The sequence below is a fragment of the Monodon monoceros genome, unplaced genomic scaffold (assembly GCF_005190385.1).
Source record: "Monodon monoceros isolate NGI ecotype Baffin Bay Population unplaced genomic scaffold, NGI_Narwhal_1 Super_Scaffold_3, whole genome shotgun sequence".
NCBI lineage: Eukaryota > Metazoa > Chordata > Mammalia > Artiodactyla > Monodontidae > Monodon > Monodon monoceros.
In genome coordinates, this window is record NW_021703780.1 from 70519975 (window position 1) to 70542562 (window position 22588).

The 22588-nt window shown below is 41.2% G+C and overlaps 1 protein-coding gene across 4 annotated transcripts in view; it reads right to left on the reverse strand.

Annotated features, from left to right (window-relative positions):
- The window catches only part of ARHGEF3 (Rho guanine nucleotide exchange factor 3), a 303522-nt gene that overhangs the window by 77422 nt on the left and 203512 nt on the right, over nucleotides 1-22588 (reverse strand). The window lies entirely within an intron of this gene.

Sequence of the window (22588 nt, forward strand, 5' to 3'; positions counted from 1 at the left end):
AGTAGTTGTGACGCATAGGCTTAGTTGCTCCGCGGCACATGGGATCTTCCCGGACCAAGGATCAAACCCATGTCCCCTGTATTGACAGGCGGATTCTTAACCACTGCGCCACCAGGGAAGTCCCCCCCTTTTTTTTTGGCCATGCTGCATGGCATAGAATTGTTGATGACAGTAAAAAACAACTGGAATATCAAGGGATGTCAATATATACCAAGAACAGTATAAATATGCAAACATCTTGGCCTAATAGTCCTACGTGTGTGAATTTACCAAAAGAAAAGAATCCAAAAGAAAACATTGCTAGTGTGTTGTCATTTAATAGTGATGAATGAGAAATAATAATAGACTAGCTACTAAATATGGAGAATAATCTATGTGCCAGGAGCTATGTTTAAGTGCTTCGGATACATGATTTCCCTTTAAACAATCCTTTGAGGAAAGTATCATTGTTCTCCCAGCAAGATGGTACAGCTGGGAAGTGGCAGAGCAAGAAATCCGGGTCAGGCTAGCTCTGGGGCCCACGTTTTCCAACTCTGCACTAATTTGCCCTGGAATCCAAGTGTCAGACAACAGGGGATATTTAATTAAATTATAGAACATCCACTGGATGACACTGTGTAAACATTAACAAGTATACTTGTGAGGTCAAGCAACATGAAAAATGCTAAGTTAAAAAAAAGCAGGATGAGGAATTTCCTGGTGGTCCAATGGTTAGGACTCCATGCTCTCACTGCCAAGGGCCAGGGTTCGATCCCTGGTAGGGTAACTAAAATTCCACAAGCTGCATGGCACAGACCACAAAAAAAAAAGCAAGATGAAAACTATTTATTAGGGCACCTACGCAATATGTACAAACGTGGAAAAGCTTGGCAGGGAAAATACATAAAATGAAAATGGTTGTATCAGAAGGGAGGTTGCCTAATTATGGGTCATTTGGTTATGTTATTTTTATAATGAAAAATGAAAGGGGAGGTCATTGCATTGAGGTGTCCAACACTGCAGATGGAACTGAGGCATTTTGGTAGTGGTGTTTCCATAAACATTGTAAACCATCAGCTTCCTGATGTAAGTTTTTCTTCTTCTTCTTTGGAAGTCTTCCAAAACTAAAGGAAGAAATATTCCTCTTCTCCTCCCCCAAACATCTTTCCAGTGACCTCTGCTAGGAATTCACCTACTTTGATCAGGAAGCAAGAATTATTCCACGGTTTCCTCTTGCAGTAGATGCCGAGTGAAATGTTACCCTATAAGATGGATGTCTAAACATACCACAAGAGAAAACAAGACAACAGCTTAAACGAATCTACAAAGGATGTTTTATGATTGGGGTGCCCTCTGAGTCTTGTGAAATTCTCTCACAGGTCGTTTGTTATTAGCAAGACTGAGAAAAGCACCAGAAAGCAGGAGATCCAGTTCTCCATCTTATCACAGTCCAGCCCAGGCACACCCTCAAAATCCCACCCCACAGCTCAGCATCCTAGATCTACTCTCCTTCTCCTCCCCCTCACCTTCCCTGAACAGACACATTTGCTCGGTTCCCAGAGACAAGTGCACTGAGAGACTATTGAACGTGGAAGTGCTTTGGAATCTATAAAATGCTCTACAGATGGGAGGTTATCCTGATTAAAAACCTGATCCGTGTTCTTGTGTGTTTCTTTTTCCATCAATGAATTCCAGAGATGTTCCTTGGGGAGGGGAAAAAACAACTAACTAGATCCCATGTTCTTTTAACTGCCAGAACCAGGTTGCCATAACTAATCAACTTTTTATGACAAAGCTTCTGCAACTGCCATGGGGGTCATTATCACCTGAAAAAAGCACTAATCTGTGAGCCAAGCCACGTGACCATCTGTGAGTCTAAGCGGTGTTCGTCAGTACCTGTCACCAAGATAACAGCTTAATCTTGAATGGAAGAGGCAAGAATATTTCAGAGAAAGCCCTGCAAGAGATTCCCCATAAAAGAGCTAACCAAAGAGAAAAGATCTTGGGGAAAAGAATGAAAACAACGAATCAGACAGCCAGCTGGAAGAAAAAACTGCACTAAAGGCACCGACCCTTCAGGGAGTTAGTGTAACTTTTGTTGAAGATTATGGAAAAGCTACTGTTTCAAAGCCTCTGGACATCAGAGGAAAAAAACACAAAAGAGCGTCTGCTGAACAGAGAGCTTTAAACAAAGTTCACACAAACAGAATTCCAGGAATTAGGAAGAGAGGAAATTGCAAGGTGCTTTGCAAACAACTGTAGTAAAGAAAAGCATGTGTAACTATTAAACGTCCATGATAAAAATGGAGATATTGGTGCGGTGGAGTTTATTTTGGAGGGGGAAGGAGTGAGGACAAGAAATAATAACAACAGTCATTGTAATAATAAATGATTGCATTACTGGCAGCTGGCCTGTTTTGATCACTTACTCGGGGCAGCGCTGTGCTGATCACTTTGTAAGCATCATCTCCTTTAATCCCCATATCAGCCCTGTGAGCTCAGACCAACTAACGACCCCCTTTATAGACGAGGAACCTGAGGCTCAGACAGGCTCCACAACTTCTTTGAGGTCACAATGGCAGGACTATGATTCAAACTCAGATTTGCTTAAAAGCCCAGCCTTTGAACCATTCACACACAGGTATATAATTACCAGATCTCAAAGACCATGCATGCCATTTTTTGGAGATTATTGATAATTATAAAATTCAGAGCTGATGGCCAAGTTGGTCAGCACCACGGCTCCTTGCTTTCCTTCCCAAAGATAAAATGAAAAGAATGAAATGTTATCCATTTTAGCAATTGTGGATGTTTTCTGGGAAAGATGGGAGGAAACCGATTAGAAAGATATGGGGAATTTTTCTTTCTTTGTGGTCTAACATTATTAAGAGCAAATTATAGGGACTTCCCTGGTGGCGCAGTGATTAAGAATCCACTTGCCAATGCAGGGAACATGGGTTCGAGCCCTGGTCCGGGAAGATCCCGCGTGCCGCGGAGCAACTAAGCCCGTGCATCACAACTACTGAGCCTGTGCTCTAGAGCCCACGAGCCACAACTACTGAGCCCGCATGCCACAGCTACTGAGGCCCATGCACCTAGAGCCCGTGCTCCGCAACAAGAGAAGCCACCACAATGAGAAGCCCGTGCACCACAACGAACAGCAGCCCCTGCTCGCCATAACTAGAGAAAGCCCACATGCAGCAACGAAGACCCAACGCAGCCAAAAAATAAATTAATTAATCAAAAAAAAAAGCTAATTATACACTAGGATTCTCAGAGTAAAACACTTTAGTGGCATCACTGTTTAAAGATTCTTCTAACAACCCAAGTGTTCACCTGTGAAAAGGAATGGGAGAACCCTGTTAGGTAACAAGGTCAGGGTTACACGGCGAGCTAATAACTGAGCACAGTGAGGACCCATACACTGGAGTCCAGCTACCTGAGGCTGACTTCTGACTCTACCACTCCTTTGCTCTAGGACCCTGAGTGAGTGAATCTTTCTGAGCCTCAGTTTCCTCACCTATAAAATGGGGATAAAAACAGTACATAAGGCCATTATGAGAACTGAACGGATGATGCATGGATGGTATGAGACACAGTGCCAGACACGATATTAGCTACTGTGCTTGGTACAACCAACAAAGAAGCCAGGCCATTTCGTTTACAAAGACCCCTACATTTCCTGCCATATTCCTCACAAGCTATGGACTATTCAGGTGTGGAATGAGTAAATGACATTTGCAAAAGCACCTGGTTGAGAATCTCGCCCTATTCAAGACCTTGTTCTCTTCCCAAACCACAGTCCATGGTTGAGAGAAGGAAACAATCTCTCTGCATGTTCTTCTCTGCTGGGTTTTTGTATTTGACAAACACTGATGAGAGGGTTGCAGCTTTTCCAACAAATTCCATTAGAATCCCAGAAACCCATCCTCTGTAACAGACAGGCAGCAAATTATCTGTTTGTTTTTTATTTTGCAATGCTGGTGAAAATGGGACAAAAGCTATTGCTCTTATCACAAAACAGCAACTCAGGGAGCCTTCATTTTTATAGGCTTAACTGAGTCCAACTGCTCCATTCAAGACTTTCTTTGCTTGTGTTGTTGGCACCCAGAGTTGATCCTTTAAGAGCTTTGAGAACACAAAGCTCATGCTGTAGGGACCTCTGGGGTTTTGACTCATTCAGCATCAGTTCTTCCCTATTTTAATAACAATTCTTTTGGGAAAATGGTCCTCTCTCAGTGCTTGTGGTTTCAGTGGGACTGAGCCCATCACCAGTCCCCTTGGGAGTATATGTAACTCAGGACTGGCCAACCAGCAACTGACCCCTCCTTCTGGCCATAGAGATTGATTCAGAAAGGGAACCAGGCTGAGAACCAGGCTTGGGATTTTTGCAGGAAGAACTAGGTGAGAAAGGACCTCTAAGTTAGAAGTGGGTAAGCTTGGAGTTGCTGGTGGCCATCTTTCCACCAGGAGGGGAGACCATATCCAAGAATGTAGGCAACAGAGAGAAATAAAAGCTGAGAGGTAAAGAGAGAGAAATTCCTGAGGAAAATAAGCACCTGGATCCAGCCATTCCTGAGGCCAATAAGCCATGGACTTTTGTATTACATAAGCATTTGTGTGGCTGCCCGCTGAGTCTCCTATCACCTCGCACTTGGACCGTCTCAGCAGACGGGAAAACCGCTATCAAAGCTTCAGGATAATTAGAGTTCTAATTAGAACCACAAACAACTCCCTACTGATCACCTGTGACACTAATAAGCCTGCTTTTATTCTGAGGGAGGATTCACTACCCCAAATACTCTTCATATACAAACTCCGACCACATTTGGACAGGGAAATTTGTTTGGAAGTGTTTTTTAAAGTTCTTTTTCTTAACCCATATTTCACATTGCATACCAGAATAAACTTCAAATGGATCAAAGATTTAAATGTAAATGTGAAAAACATAAAAGTGCTAGAAGAAGACGGGCAAATTCCCTGATGTAGAGAAGACTTTTCTAACTATGACTCAAAGTTCAGAAGAAAAGAAAAAATTCAGAGATCTTTTTATAATACAATATAAAAAGTAAAATTTAAATTTAAAAAACCCATCTACATGGCAAACAAAACATCAGAAACACCGTAAACGAAGTCAAAAAACAAAGGACAAACTGGGAAAATAGGTAACTTATATCAGTAAACTCTAATCTCCATAATATATGAAGACCTCCTAGAAATCAAGTGGCAAAGGACCAACCACCATCTCTGTATGTTTGGTATGAAAACATTCACAAGGAGCAAAGCTACTTATGATGCATGAGTGTTTTAAGGGCTAGTGGAGTGACTTAAGGGCTTGAATTTGGTGGTCCAGGTTCAAATCCCAGCTCTGCCACTTTCTAGTCTGACTTGGGCAAGCTATTCCACCTGTGGAAGCCTCATTTCTCTCATCTGTAAAGTGGGGATTATAATAGTATCCACCTTGCAGTGCCGTTGCGAGGACTAAACACACGTGAAGGCACTCGGTGACTCCCTGTCACATAGTAAGGGCTCAATAAATGTGAGCTGTTAATATTCAAGTAAGATTTTAAAATTAAGAACATAACCTAACCTCAGGATCTTGCAGATACTCAGAATGTAAGGTCCATGTGAAGTATAACTAACAAAACAAACAAACATCATTATAACTTAGTAAGAGCCTACTCTTTTCTATCTTACATATATGATTGCATTTACAACAATCTCCCTAACTTAAAACTAAGAAACAAGTTGTCCAGCTAAGCAGTTGCAGGAAAAGATATCCAGAGCCCCCAAAGTTCTAAAAATAGCAGGCCTCATGTATACGAAAGGACTCTGGTCCAGGAGTAAAAGTTGCCATTAGTGGGAGCTTGTTTCTGAGTGGGAGGGAGAAGGCCCATATTGGGTTTTAGTGGATCTTTACCACGTGTTGCTTCTTATTGCTCAGAAGACAGAAAGGTTAAAGAGGTCCCTTCTGTGGTTGTGTGTGGAGGGGAGCCACACCGCTGTTTCTTTGGGACAGACTTCCACCTGCCTGGGGCCTGGGAAGGACACATCTGCAGCCAGCAGGGAATGTGAGCTCTCAGGTCTGGGCGAGTGTATACCTGGGGGTCCTCCTCACCTCCCAGAGACTGGTCCCCTGGTTCCAGCAGCCAGACCAGGGCATGATGGGAACAACAATGCCCCTGCATTTAACCCAGGCTGTGCGAAGCCCATAGCTGCATACTCAGGGAGCCCTAGCTACCCCTGAGGCCCCATAGCTGAAACAGGGTCTGCCTAAGACAGAGAAATGAGAGGATCCCTCTAAGAGGAGACGTCTCCCAAACGACAGCCCTGCCGACGCCCACACAGACACAGCTGTTCAAAACAGGCACAGTGCCCCACACTCTCTTCTGTGGAAAGCCCAGTGCATACTTTTGTTGCCTTTACATCTTTGGAATGCTGATTTAAAAGCCTGCAGCTCAAATACTCTAACAAACTGTGCGGCTGTCTTATCTCCCTGAAATTGCTGATTTTCGGAGGTCAGGGAGACAGCCCTCCCATCAGCTTCATCAATCAATGGGTTACATGAAGAGGGATTTGTGTTTGACCTCTAAGGAGGATTTCCACAGAATGCTAGGATTTTAGCAATATTCACCAAATCTCGATCAAGTATAGAGCCATCTACCGGCCCTCAAATAACAGCAATGGTGTTTATGGTTTACAATCTGGCAGGGCAGAAATATTATGGTACTTTACAATGTCCTGTAAGGAAGGTACCCTGATCCCCCCATTTTACAGAGAAGGTAACTGAAACACAGAGAGGATCTGTAATTTACCCACGGTCACAGAGCTTATAAATGGCAGAGCTGGGGCTGAAACCCAAGTAGTGTGGCTTGAGTCTATACTCTTAACCATAATGCTACACTGTCTCTCAAGATGATCATGATGACTGTGGTGGAGATGGTTAACGATGATGACAATGAAGATACTATGTCCCTGGCCCTGAGCTGAGCATTTCCCATACATCATTACATTAAATCTAATCTTCCAGCAAGTCCCAACAGTTTCACCATTATCCATCTACTTCTCTCTACCTCCCTTGCCACTATCCCAGCCCATGCTGCCATGATCTCTCACCTGGACTCGTGCGATAGCCTGCTAAATGTTCTCCCTGTTGTAAACCTTGTCTCTACAATCTCACTGCACTACAGGCACCAGAAGGATCATTTAGATAGTCATCTCAGATCACAGCACTCACCCTCTTGCCTAAATCCTCCAGTGGTTTCACCACACTTAGACTGAAATCCCACTTCCTTGCCACAACTGACGAGGCCCTATGGGATCTGGCCCCATCCACCTGTCACACCTCATCTTCCTGCTTCTCTCCTCCTCGTCCACGGGGCCCGGACACAGCCTCCTTTCCATCCTGACCGTGGCAGTCTTGTTGCCATGACAGGACATGTGAATTGGCTGTTTCCTCTGCCCCCAAATCTCTGCAGGACTGGCTCCTTTTCGTCACTGAGACATCAGCTCACAAAACTGGTCCTTAGAGGGGCTTTCCCTGATCTCCCAGCTACAGTAGATCCCCAACCCCCATCTCTCTCCTTGTTCCCCCGCCTGGCCACCTCAAGACCCAACTGTACCTCCGTTGATTTACTGTTATTTACCATCTCCCGTCTAGTCTACAACTCTGTGAAGACAGAGATTTTTGTCCCTCATGTTTGCTGTTTTATCACCAGCACCTCAAACAGTGCCCAGCACTGAATGGAGCCCAATAAATATTTACTGAGTTATCTCATTTACTCTTCTCAAGAACGCTGCTTTAGACATGAGGTACAGCTTTGTAACCTTCAATGACATAGCCCAGGCTGTATGTCTAGTAAGCGGCATTTAACGCCAGAGTCCACACCCTTCATCCCCGTGGCTAACTGGCTCTCTTCTCTGCACCTCAGTGTCATCCTCACTTTAGAATACGAAGATCAGAAGATCTTCCCTGTGTCTTAACTACTTCCCCAGAGCAGGTGGGGTCAAGAGCTCGTGTTCTGAACCACTACACCAGGGCCTGGCACACTTTCCTGTAAGGAACAGATAATTATTTTAGGCTTTGTGGGACATGTAGTCTCTGTTGCAGCTACTCAGTTCTGCTGATGCACTACAAAAACAGACACAGACAATAAGTGAATGAGAGTACGGTAGTGTTCCAGTAAAACTTTATAAAAACAGACAGTAGGCCAGTAGATTTGGCCCTGGCTTGATGATACCTGCACTAGACCACTAGGGAAGAAGTCTGTAGTTTCCATCTATCATTCAGTTAATTATGAGGCCTGGTAATCAGACATGAAGATCTTTTCCCCAGAACACTGTTCTGTATATTCAGAAGAAATAATCAGTGTTTTAAGAAAGGTCCAGGTCTTCCATGCAGCTCCATATTAACCAGTCATCAAATTCATAGAAACAGAAATGATACTCTTCTGCTTTTTTCTGGACCTAACCTGAGCAATCTTTAGGTGAGCCTGGTGGCAGGGGGTTCTCTAACAGGAGGGAGGATTTGTGTCTAGGCTCAAGGAGGAGGTAAGAGGGCAAATGTCTGCTGATGAGTCACTGGGGAAATCAAGGACCTTGAGATTCCTACTAAATCAGGAGTGTAATGACGACTTTGGTCAAGAGGGGCCAGGGGAGGCTGTATGGAAAGAGTGCACAAACTAGAGGGCCCAGGATCCAAGGGGATCTTAGGAGGCAGGGAGAGGTCTGAGCGGGACAAGAAGGCAGCTCTTCTCATCGTAAGTCCACTGTCCTGGGCTTTTTGCATCTGGTTTGATTTTTTTTTAAAGAAATGTAAAAAATCGTAGCAAATGCTATGGGTAATATGTAATGAATGCTGACATTCTCACCATCCAAAATTAAGCACTCAATTTTTTGTTAAATGTGCTTCCACTGCTTTATTTTAATAGATAAAAGAAATAAAACATTACTAGGATACCTAACATCCCTTCCCACCACTGCAGTCCCAAATCCCACCTCTAGCCACCTCCAGTGGCAGCTACTGTCATGTGTTGGGTGTATATCCTACCAGTCCACTTATCATTACAAAAAATGTTTTAATTGAATTAAAATTCATCATTTTAATTGTTTTAAAAATACGATTCAGTGATGATTTACAATGTTGTGCAACCACCACCACTGTCTAATTCCAGAACATTTCCATCACCCAGAAGAAACCCTGTACCTCCCAAATTTCCCTTCCCTGCAGTCCCTGGCAACCACTAATCTTTCTGTCTTTATGGACAGACTTTTTGCCCATGCTGGACATTTCAAATAAATGGAATCATACTCTATGCGACCTTTTGTATCTGGCTTCTTTCACTTAGCATAATGTGTCTTAAGTTTCACCCATGTTGTAGCCTGTATCAATATTCATTCCTTGTTCTGGGTGTATAATATTCCATTGTTTGGATATACCACAGTTTGACTACCCATACATCAGTTGATGGACGTTTGAGCTGTTTACCCTTTTTGGCTATTATGAACAGTGCTGCTATGAACATTTGTATGCAAGTCTTTGAGTACCTATTTTCAATTCTTTTGGGTATATATTAACCTAGGAGTAGAATTGCTGGGTCATACGGTAACTCTATATTTAACTTTCTGGGGAACTGCCAACTCTTTTCCACAGTGGCTGTACCATTTTACATTCCCACCAGCACCGTATGAGGGTTTCAATTTCTCCACATCTTCACCAACGCTTGCTATTTTCCAATCTTTTTTTTTTTTAATTACCGCCATCCTAGTGGATGTGAAATAGAATATTATTGCAGTTTTTATTTGCATCTCCCTAATGACAATTGATATTGGTCATCTTTTCATGCTCTTATTGGCCATTTGTATACCTTCTTTGGAGACCATTTATCACTTTTTTTTATTCCACAAATAATGCATAGTATTGTTTTGTAAGTGTAAATCTAAATATTTTCTCCACTTAGCATTGTTTTTGAGCTCCCTCCATGTTACTTTATATACATCTAGTTCAAAGCTTAACTGCATTTGGCCTTCCCTACACCACATTCTGTTTATCTGTTCTCTTAATTATGAAGATTTTTCTTTTCTTTTCTTTCTTTCTTTCTTTTTTTTTAACTGTTATGTTACAAAAAGCATTGCCTTTCACTTCCCTATACATGCCTCCTTTTGTACCCCTGGGATTGGTTCTCTAAGGCTCAAATGGGGATTGCAGGATATGCACAATTACAATCTTACCAGATGTTCAGTTTCGTTTTAAACATATATTTGGAAAACCAAATGTACCTTTGGATTACACTTCAGGAGACTCCTCAGTCTCCAGGGTATATCACACCCCCATGTTCGTCAAGCTGGATAATCATTCGACTTTTCTTAGTTTTCCATATTCTTAAGTGCCATTGCAAGCATTCTGATCAGAGGGTAGTGTAATGAAACAAGTCTTCTGCGTCATATCTGTTAGAGCAGTGGCTCCGAAAGTGTGGTCCCCGTAGCATAGCCTCACCTGGGAACTTGTTAGGAAAACAGGTTCTTGGGACTCAGCCCAGACCTGAGTCAGAAACTCTGCAAGTCCTCCAGGTGATGCTGATTGCAGTTAAAATGTGAGAACCACTGTATTAGCACCTTCCCATCTTACAAGTTTGAAGCAGAGGAAAAGGACCAATCATGATGCTTAAGTAAACAGGCTAAGAAAGGAGTGAGCACTTTTGTACACCAGAGTCTGAAAGGCCATATGGGGAGACAGCATGGGACAGTGGGACAGAATGAGGCTTTGAGACCAGAGAAATCAGCACTCAGGTTCTGGTCCTGCAGGGTGGGAATCCCTGGCAAGACCCTCAAGCTCCCTGGGTCTCACCTCACAGGATTTGTGAGGGTTGAAAGAGATGTTACACAAACGGTGACATGTTGTATGATTCCATTTGTAGGAAATATCCGGGACAGGTAAACCCATAGAGACAGAAAATACTGATAGATTAGTGGCTGGGTTGCCAGGGGCTGGGAAGAGGGGGATGGGGGCAGATGGAGTAATTGCTTACTGGGTATGGGGTTTCTCTTTAGGGTGATGAGTATTTCGAAAACTAGATAGAAGCAATGGTTTCACAACACTGTGACTGTATTAAATGCCACAGAATTGTACACTTTAAAGTAGTTAATTTTATACTATATGAATTTCACCTGAATTAAATAGAAAAAGAGATGTTATATAGTAAATGCATCACACAGCACTGGGTGTGAAGTAGAAAGCAGCTATCATTATTAAAGAAGTTGAAGTTTCCAGTAAGAAGAAATGGAAGCAGGCTATACGTCCAACTATAGTGGGTTAATTCAGTAAAGTTATGTCCCAATTGAACAACTCCATACTATGTAGATATTAAGAATAATGAGGTCGAGGTGTGTGTATGAACAAGTGTAATGTTCTCGTGTACCAGAGAGTAGGACAAGTCACAAAGCAGTATCTGTGCATCGTGTCACCCTATTTGCGAGTGCACATAATTATACATTTGGGAGAGCTATATGTCAAAATATGAAGAGTAGCTCTCTCCTAGTAGTAAAATTATGATATAATAATCTTTAAGTTTTCCTTTATTTTATAATTTTCTACAACATCCATGTAATGCTAGTACGAAAAAACCCAAAAATTTGAAAAATGTGAAAAACACATTGGGGTGCTTTTCACTTAAAGACCATCTGCAGCGAATCCTTACCTAAAAGTGTTCTATTAATTCCCTAAATTATCGGGTTTGGGGTCCACAATTTTAACATTAGGCTTTCCTGAAACAGATATTCACCCATACTTCATGCACTAAAACGAAACAATTACAAGACATGGAAATGTTAAATAAAAGCATTAGTTCAGAGTAAGATTTAATTAATTGTTTAATTAATTGCTACTTCTCCTTCCAAAGGTCTAAGGCACATGGAAGGACCATATTGCTCCCTTGAAAGAACTGTTTAGCTTTCGCAGAAAGGCTTAAATGCACAAACCCTCTCCCCATTTTCATACACACAGAAAACGACCTGCAAGGTCCAGCACCCCCCAGGCCAGATGACTAAAACGGGGCCTGATAAAGTGGCCTGTGGCTGAGTCCCCACAGTTCCCTCCTGACCTCTGGGAAAAACAGGGTGGACAAACTGAATCACACATCTCCACAAGGACTTCCTATGCAAAGAAGATTTCTCAGGGTCAAGAAATGACTTAAGTCTGTGTTTCCTCAGTTTCCCCAAAGGAAGGGAAAACTGCTGGTGTTAAGCAGGACTGCTTCTGCAGCGAAAATTACCTTTGTGATACAGTTTAGCAAGCAAAGGTATCGCATTTGATTTATCACTTTTCCTTACCCCCTCCCCCCATATTCTGTACTTAAGAGATAACTCCTGATGATTGCACAAGGTCAAGTTAGCAATTTTTGGAAGAAATAGGTTAAAAATAGGTTTGTTTTTGATCAATAGTTGATGAAAAGCTTCTAAAGGAATAAAGGCCATCTATTCCCTTTGGGGAAGGAAGCCTTCTTGAGAATGCTTTTTTTCTTTCTTTTAGGATCCCTTCATACTTTCTTTGTGCACAGAAATGTTACACAAATTTCAACCTACTATTTTTTGGGAAATCAGAGATGGTTGACATTTTAAATTAAAATTTGTGAAGCGTTATAAATCCCATTATAAGATTATTCTAATTATCTGTGTCATCCATTCATTTATTGATTCAGTTCATTCAGTGATTAATTTATTTGATATTTCCTTCACTCACTGACCCAGATTCCCTTCGTGGACCCAACACAAGCCTGTGCCCAGGGATACAAGCGTGATTTCAACTCATTCTTGTTCTCACCCATTCTGAATGATCCAAACCAGCTCTGAAGGCACTTATATAAAAAGACAATTGCATAAGAACCAACAATGCTGTGAAAGAATTAGTCTGTATTACGTGGTTTTTTACTTTACTCGTTCCCAGAAGACCCATCCTCCAAATATTCAACATGAATTCAGGCTTTCAGAGCCTGCAGAAAGTGTGCTTTATTTGATAAACAAATAGTTTCCTAAAGAAAGTGAAGAGTCAGGATCAGAATCAGAAAGTTCATAAAATTTATTTTTAGCTTTTGAAAAGACTAGTCCTAAATGGTTGATTAAAAAGAATGGTGATGCCTATATCCCAGAGAAGAGTCTAATTAAAAGAGACCTCATTTAAAAGGAAGGAGAGGGAGCAAGCAAAGAACCCAGATGTTTTCCTACTCTGCTATCATACTCCGAAAGAGCATGGCCAGTTGAGTTTGTGGGGAATCATACCCTTGCCTTCTTGGTCCAGCATTAATGTCATGATCCCACCAGCCAAGCTAATTGGAATTGATTGCTCATTGGAATTAGTCTTCCATTTTTAATTGGCTAGAAAACTTGCCAAGAAGTTTTGCCTGACAGTCCACCAGGCAGAAAATATGAGGATAAAAGATGGCCCAGTAATTACCAATGGGAGTTGAAGAGGATGACTATTCATTAAAGAGGCTATTTTGTGAAGCTGCCTGAAGTTGCAGGGAAAGGAAATGCTGTGGGGGGCAGAGCCTGGGGAAGCCTGCCCTTTGTACATCCTGGACTCCAAAGCCATCACCTCCAGTGGATAAGGTCACAGCAAACTGCAACAGGTCTTGACAAACAGTCTCCTCCTAGGAGCCATGCACTCCTGAACACTGGGGTGCATGTATCTTTTTAAATTATGGTTTTCTCAGGGTATATGCCCAGTAGTTCGTGGAGATGTGGATGGACCTAGAGTCTGTCATTCAGAGTGAAGTATGTCAGGAGGAGAAAAAAAATATCATATATTAACTGATGAATGTGGAATCTAGAAAAATGGTACCGATGAGCCTATTTGCAGGAACAGAGACGCGGACATAGGGAACAGATGTGTGGACACAGGGGCGGGGCGGGGGTGGGATGACTTGGGGGATTGGGATTCACGTATGTGCACTGCCATGTGTAAAACAGATAGCTAGTGGGAACCTGCTGTAGAGCACAGAAAGCTCAGCTTGGTGCTTTGTGATGACCTAGATGGATGCGATGGGGGTGGGGGGTGGGAAGGAGGTCCAAGAGGGAGGGGGTATATGTATACATATAGCTGATTCACTTCATTGTACAACAGAAACTAACACAACATTATAAAGCAAACTATACCCCAGTTAAAAAAAAAAAAAGTCACCTGAAATGGCTTATTAGTTCTTACCGTCTGAATTCACCCCACAGTGAATACTTGACCTGTGATTTGGTCGAAGCAGAGCTGATTCCTTTGCTATTGTGTGTGCACAGCCTTGCAAACAACTCTACTCTAGAACTTCAGGATTATAAGATCCCTTCAGCAGCCGGAAAATCACATATTTCTACCACTCTGCTAACTGTGAGAATGGTCATCAAAAGCCATTTAAGTGTATGTTTTGACTCAATAATTTCACTCCTGGGAAGACAGCCTCTTGGATGTGTGCAAAAGTGCAGCTAAGACTGTTCATCGTAGGACTATTTATATAAAAAAATATATAAAAACAACCTAAGTAACATTCCATATGTGCTAAATATAGCTATATATGGAATATTATGCCACCTTTCAAAATGATGATATAGAAAAAAACTTATGTATTTCGCAACCTTTCAACAATAAACAAATATTTCTGTACAGCATATGAAAAACACCGTGGGGGGGAAAAGTTTTAAATTTTACATAGGTCAATGTTTACAAAGTTAAATGATAATTTAAATATATTGGAAGAACATACTACTAGGTTGAATTTTTTGGTAAAAATCTCTACATAAGACAGGTAGTCACCTCCATATTTTTAGCTATTAAAATCTAGATTCTATTTCTTAAATTATCACTGAAATTTTGCATTGTTATTTGTCAAAATCTGGTGAAAAATAGGGAAATAAGATAAATAAAAGGTTTCTGAAAAAATGTCATAAAATCCATACACTAATATAACCCACGTATATCATTTACAGGCATTTTTACTTCCACAATTCTAAGAAGCCCTAGTTCACGGTTATAAACCCTTAACAGGTTAGCAACTGAAGCGTAGATGGGAGAAGGAGGTCTGCCACAGACAAAAATGCTGACAGCAGAGAAAAGTAATAGCTGGCAGCTTGGTAATGTGAGAGGAGCTAGAAAAACTGTGATGAGCTGACCTAAGGACTCAAAAGGAACAAATTCCTGGGGCCAAACAGCCCTAAACATCAACAGGCCAATGCAATATAGTAAAGCATAATGGCTGATGGTCACCTGAAAATGGCAAATAATAATGTGTATAACCTGTTAAAATGCAGGAGAACATAATATCTATTTACATAACTAGATACATTTGTGTATTTGCATATATACATTTTAAAAGTGGGATCTTATATATATTATGTACTGATGTGTGTGAGATTTAGTTTTTTTTTTTTAATTTTGTTTTTTAAGGAATGTGTAGTGAAATCCAAATACAGTGTCATTTTGTTAGTAGTACTATACCAATGTGTCTTTCTTGATTTTGACCAACTTGCCATAGTTATGTGAGATATTATTAACATTAAGGGAAGCTGAGTGAGGGATATACAGGAACTCTCTCTCTCTATATGCAACTTTTCGGTAAATCTAAAATTATTCCAAAATGGAAGTTTATTAAACTATGAAAGAAAACAAAGAAGAATGAGGGCTTGGTTATGTAAACGTATTTTTCACACCTGATACCCTCACCCCACATCTCAAGGGGTCTGTTAGCTGAGGTTTTACTGATTGGGTTTGCCGAGCATCAGCTTTAACCCTAGAAGGCTACCTTTCTTTAGAATCTGACAGCTCATGGTAAAGAATCATGTTTACCCCACTACCCTCCTGAGAAAGAGTAGTAAGAAAGTGGGCCTGGTCCCTAGGTCTGCAAACTCTTGGTACAACCCCGCAGGGTCCGGTGCTCTCAGGCCCGAGAGTGTTTCATCTGACAGGAAGCCCCTTGGGGATGACTTTAGCCGCCAGATCCCAGGCAATATCTCATCTTGGCAATGTGTCATCCTCTGCATTTTCCCTCAAGATGCTAAGAGGAAATGGGGGATGAGACACAGCTCTAGCAGCCCACCTTGTTTTTGGATGGATATTGTTACCATGTTGAGGAGGCAAATAGGTTACTTTTAAAGACCATCCCAGACGTTCTCACGCAAAGGTGAGGTGGAGACAGCCTGCTACACACTAATGAAAAACCTATGCTGTGCTCAGGAGAGCAAGTCAACAATGCCACAAACAGGAAAAAACACCCCGCTTCAGGGGGCCATAAATATTTACTGTGTCTGACGGTATATTTACTATTCAATGATCAAGCAAAACTAACATTCTAGGACAAGACACAGTCTGCGTTTCTGTAAGTTCCTAGAATTTCAAAGCTGGAAAGGAGCAGAGATGTCATCCAGTTCCCACATTTTACAGATAAGAAGGTTGAGACTCCAAGTATGCTTCCATCAAACGTCTCCTTTTTAAAGTATCTCTATTACAACACAGATTCCCAGAGGCACAGTTCATTGCTTACACATTTGTCTCTTACATAAGATTAGAAGTGTGTGTTTGCTGAGGGACTTGGCACAAGTGAGCATCATAAGTGGTCAATAAAAAGTTTGAGATACCAGAATGGAAGCCCAGCTCTGCCCTGATTCATGTTCTCTGGGACCTCTTCACTGAATTTAATTTTAAAAGTGAGAAGACAAATCCCACTCCTGAAAGGCTGAAGTGGAACCCAGGAGTACATTGGAAATTCACTTGCTGACATCTTACAAAATTAATACTATGTATTCAAAAAATTTTTAAACTATTTTTTCACTTATTTCATCAAATATTAAAATGTCCTTTTTTTTTTTTAAAGGTAAGAACTTATAGGATGTTGCTTTATAAAATTTCATGGGTAGGAAGATTTACTGAGATAGAAAAGGTTTTCAAAAATGGTAAGGTGTAAATAGAAAGGTTCCTTTTATTAGCATACACACAGTTAAGCCAAAGAAAGCCTTTGGCCCCAGAATACATCTACCTGATCTTAAGAACATTTAAAGTAGCACACCAGGGTACAAAACTACTGAAAACCCCTTCTATTCATCCCCAAGAGATGAGTACCTCAGCTCCTTATCTGTACTAATCAAGTTCAGAGTAAAACAGGATGGCAAATTAAGATCCCTAGATGTGCTCATTTGGCATCTCAATGTAAGAGTAAGAAGGTTCGACCATGGCTTGGGGCTTTGCCTACAGTAGCAAAGGCAACAGTGGAAAAAGCTCAGTCAATCCCTCCAACTAATCAGGCAGAAGCTCTAAAGAAGTGACAAGGAGAAGGTGGGGGCTTCCTAATAGGTGGGCTTGCTGAACTGGATCGCCTTTTTAGCTACGGCACACTCCCCTTGTGTGACGTGAGATCTCCAAAGGCTTCCACTTAGGCACAACTTACCCAATTAGTTGCCATCAACTCTGCAGGGCTCACACTGTCCCACTTTCTCCATCAAGGCTGCCACTTAAACGCCAAGTAGCTGAGTTAACTTCACTTTTCTAGGTACAAAGTTAACAAGCAAGCAGAGAGCCAGAGCAGATGTATTTGATACAAAATTTAAACATAAGCACCCACAATCTGATGAGATGTTTCTAAGGCTTTAGTTACATAGTTTCATGCTAGAGACTTCACCCCCTCAAAGACTATTTAATGAGAAAAATTCTTGGGTCTGATTCTATGCATTTCAGAGTAGCTATGTAATCACTGATTCTGTGTTTTGCCTCTTTCAGCCATCAGATTGATTTGAAACAGGTAATTTTGTGAATTACAGCCAAATGAGGAACAAAATAAAAAGAGGACCCAAAGGGAACAGTTTAGGGGGAAACCCCCTACATACACATACGAATTTCCAAAACAAGAAGTTGAGCACTGAACCATCACCAAAGGATGACAGCATCTTTTACAGATGTTACATTCAATCACGATCTGAGCATTTGTCTTATTATTTGCAAAGACCTTTTTCTTTTGCTAACAATTTGTAAAAACTATACATTATGCTTTATAGACATTAGCTCAGATAATCCTAACAATTGCCCCATGAGGTAGGAACTACTAGTAAGCCCACTTCAAAGTGAGGAAATTGACGCTAAGAAGGTTAAGTCCCCATGTTACTAAGTTAGTTGTGGAGAAGACATTTTAACCCAAAGCCCAAGCTCATCACACTTCCAGCAATGTTTCCCCAAGCATGGCCCATGCACCACTAGTAGAGATTTTAAGATGCACATGGATAAATAAGTTGTTATTTTAACAGTTATTTTTAATAGTTTAATAGTTTAATATGTGTTTATTTTAATGTGGATTAGAAAAAAATTATTCAACTAGCTGATCTAACTTGAATCCTATTGCTGAAGACCTGGCTAATTCAGCATCAGTTACATAATGTGCAAAAACTAGAAAAATAGTCAAGAATTCTCATGACATTTCTCCTAGAATTTAAGTGATCTGGCTCACCAAAGGATGGAGTCTACACCAGTCTCATTAGACTGGTACCCAACTGAGTTAAACAGCTTGGACATTATGTATAGCTGATTTACTTTGTTACAAAGCAGAAACTAACACACCATTGTAAAGCAATTATACTCCAATAAAGATGTTAAAAAAAATCACATTATAACATTAATGTAAAAAATAAAAATAAAAATAAAAAAAGATTCCTAGTAGATGCCTAAAATCCAATGCTTTTATCTTCAAAGAGGAGTTTCTTTTCTTACACCTTTCTTCTCCATCAACTAACTCCCTTGCCTCTCTCTCCCTCTCCCCCGGTCCCTCCCACACTCATCTGGCCCTGGAAGATTATCCAACATAAGGTGAAGTGATGAAGAACAGAGATGTCTGGAAGGAAACAGACCTGCTCACTCATCCCCCTGTCCCCAATATGGCTCACCACAGAACTCTCCCTAGGGTGGCCATAGCTGACTCCTGAGCAAGTGCCCTATTCAGACAATGGCCAGACATCAAAGCCCTAGCTGATTTAGAAATCTCTGGGGAGAAAAGTCTTCTTGGTGATGTGGTATTTTTAGTTCATCCTTTTTCTTTATTGTTGAAATGACATAAATAACTGCAACTTTTGGCTGTGGCTATTCATGAGGTGGGCTGACTTTGTTACACATTTTACTTTTTAAAAAAATAACTTCTAATTACACAAGTAACACATGAATATTTTCTCCTTGTAAAAACTTAAAATTTTAAAGATTAAAGTTCCTCCAGACCACCACTGGGGCCAATACCAGACCCCATCCTCAGACGGAATCATTTTAATGAATTTAGGGTGTTATTTTTTTCAGACTGCTTTCAATGCATTTGTGAAAAATAAATAGAATTCCTTTTTATGTAGTTTAGTGTAGCACACAAATGGCATTATACTGAAATTTCTGTAACTTGCTTTTTAAAATCCAACAATATATCTTAGCAATCTTTTCCTTTTAGGCCTTCCTCATTTTTTCCTCCTTTCTTTTTCTTTTCTTTTCTTCTTCCTTCCTTCCTTCCTTCCTTCCTTTCTTTTTCTTCCTTATCACTGTATTGTATTCATAGCGTGGATAAGTATTTTATATTTTAGACAGTGAAAATATCACACAATTCAACCTTTTTTTAAAAAAAATATTTATTTTTGCAGTATGCGGGCCTCTCACTGTTGTGGCCTCTCCCGTTGCGGAGCACAGGCTCTGGACGCGCAGGCTCAGCGGCCATGGCTCATGCACCTAGCCGCTCTGCGGCATGTGGGATCTTCCCAGACTGGTTCACGAACCCGTGTCCCCTGCATCAGCAGGTGGACTCTCAACCACTGCGCCACCAGGGAAGCCCTAATATTTATTTATTTATTTGGTTGCACCAGGCCTTAGTTGCGGCAGGCAAGCTCCTTAGTTGCGGCACATGGGCTCCTTAGTAGCAGTTCAAGGGCTCCTTAGTTGCAGCACATGGGCTCCTTAGTTGTGGCATGTGAACTCTCAGTTGCAGCATGCATGTGGGATTCAGTACCCTGACCAGGAATCGAACCCGGGCCCCCTGTATTGGGAGCATGGAGTCTTAACCACTACACCACCAGCGAAGTCCCCAACCTTTGGTTTTCTATAACACTTTTTCTTTGTGAGCAATGACACATAAGTTGAAACTCCCTTTTAAGTTCTGCCCTTTCTGGCTTCTGGAAAGCTGCCACTGATTTCACTAAAAAAATAATACATGAATGGCAATCTGAGTTAGGGATCAACCTTAGTTCCATAATTCCTGGCACAATGACCCCAGGCAGAATCTCAACTCATAGATGTGTGGCCTTGGACTTGTTAAGCAACATCTCTGAATCTCAGACTCATCATTTGCAAAATGAAGATAATATTTACCTTTTGAGGTCACTGTCAAGACTGTGTAAGACAAGGAAGTGAAGACAACAAGCAGAGTACATGACACATGGTAGGCACTTAGTGCATGACAATTATTTAAAGCTCATGGCACAGTTATGCTCAGTGGTGCAGAATGCAAATCAATTTCTATTGTGTAAGATTTCTAGTTTATGTTAAAAAAAATTACTGGTTTCCCTAGGAACATCTTGTTAGTATGGATATGGCATCCTGTGGATTTATAGGTAGAGGAATTGAGACAGAGAGATATGCTCAAGGTAGATCTATTATGGTGCCAGGATTAGATTTTAAGAGCCATTAAGCTCCTTTTCTTATGATTTATCAATCAATCAATAAGCAAAATGCTTGACGTTGCTACTGAAACCTTCTAAGCATGTTGTGTGTAATCCTGCTGGCTTCAAATGACTATTATTCAAATCAGTTGAGCTAAGCAAGTTAAATTAAAATCAACTAAAAGGAGCAAAATCTTTCAGGCAAAGAAGATAATATTTAATGGAATGAAACACAACAAAAAAGGAATAGGAAAATAAAACCAACACCAACTGCTGCTGCCACCAGGATTCCAGAACACAGATAATGGAACAGATTTTGCCTTATCCTTGTAGTGGGGCTAAAATAATCAGCCTGAAGGATTCAGTGGGGATTCTGGATCAATTTCCCAAGATTACATGAAGTAAGAGGAAAACAGGGTGGTTTTGTGATGGCAACAATGTTTTCTGGGAGTGCTACAGGCTCTGGTCTTTTTCACCCTCTTATCCATTCTATCACCTCCACCAAGTTACTGAACATCACATATGGCAGACAGCCTACTAGGGTGGCCCCCATGACCTCTGCCTCCTTGTGTTCATGCCCTTTAGTGATCCCCCAACCTTGAGTATCTGCTGGTCTAGTAATTTACTTCTAGCTTTATAGAATATGGCAAAGTGACAGGATGTGCATGATTATGTATGTATACTTGATTACATAAGATTATAATACCCATATTTTAAAGCAACTCTCTCCTTTGCAGTAAAGAAATAAGAGGTCATGTTGGGAGGCCCATGTGTCAAGGAGTTAAGGGCAGCTTCTAGGAGCTGAAGGTCGCCTCTGCCAATAGCCAACAAGAAGCCTTCAGTCCTACAACCACAAGGAACTGAATGCTACCAACAACCATGTGAGTTTGGAAGCAGATTCTTCCCCCAATCAAACCTCGGATGAGACCACAGCCCTGGCCAACACCTTGATTACAGCCTTGTGAGACCCACAAGTAGAAGACCAGCTTAGGCAACTCTGACTCCTGACCCACAAAAACTGTGTGATAATAAACGTGTGCTGTTTTAAGCTGCTAAATTTGTGGTAAAATTGCTATAGATAACTAATGTATTGCATTTGCTTCCATTTCTCCATCTGAATCAAGGGGAGATATCATATAAAGCTCATCCTCACCAGTAATGAGAGAGCAAAAGCCTATAGCAGCACTGGTCCAACAGGTCTATATGATGATGCCTAAATTGAAATGGGCCTTATTCCAAAAACTGGTGCTATATTTTGTGTTTCTTTCTTCATTGATTTTTCCTTTATGTTCGCAGTGAGAGAGAATAACATACGCTTGACATATAATAGAACTCCGTGAGCAGATGATCTTCCTGGGACATTTCCCTGACGTCCTAATTGATTTACCAGGTGCCAGGCCCTGACTTCATTAAGCCACTCTTTCAGTTCTTGACCTTCCAAAAAGACCATTGCAGTCACATCACATTCCTTTTCCAAAACCTCCACTTCCTGGAGAATCAAAGCCAAAATCTTTAGCAAGGCCCCAAGGCCAGGTTTGTTGAGTGAATAAAGAGATGAATAAAGGCATGTGGTAGAACACTTATCACATTGCACTGTAGTTGTGATTGCTCAGCGTCAAAAACCGTGTCTCATTTATCTTCACTTCCCCAGTTCCCAGCACAGGGCTTGCCATGTAGCAGCTGCCCCTAAACTTCTACTGTGATGCTAAAATAAAAACGAAGCATCACCCTCCACTGCTCTTAGGATCTCTGTGTAACCCTAGTGGCCTTGGTTCTCACTAGTGAAAATGAACCCAGCCTTCCCAAGGTCAACAATCTGTCCATTATATAGTAATGTTTAACAGCTAACAATATAACACATAATCTGTTCAATGGTTCTAAAATTTCCACTTGGGCTCATAACAATTCCTTCCTCACTCCAATCCAAGGGACTTTTGTTTATGCCTTTTCTTGATAGAGTTCACTCTACTTC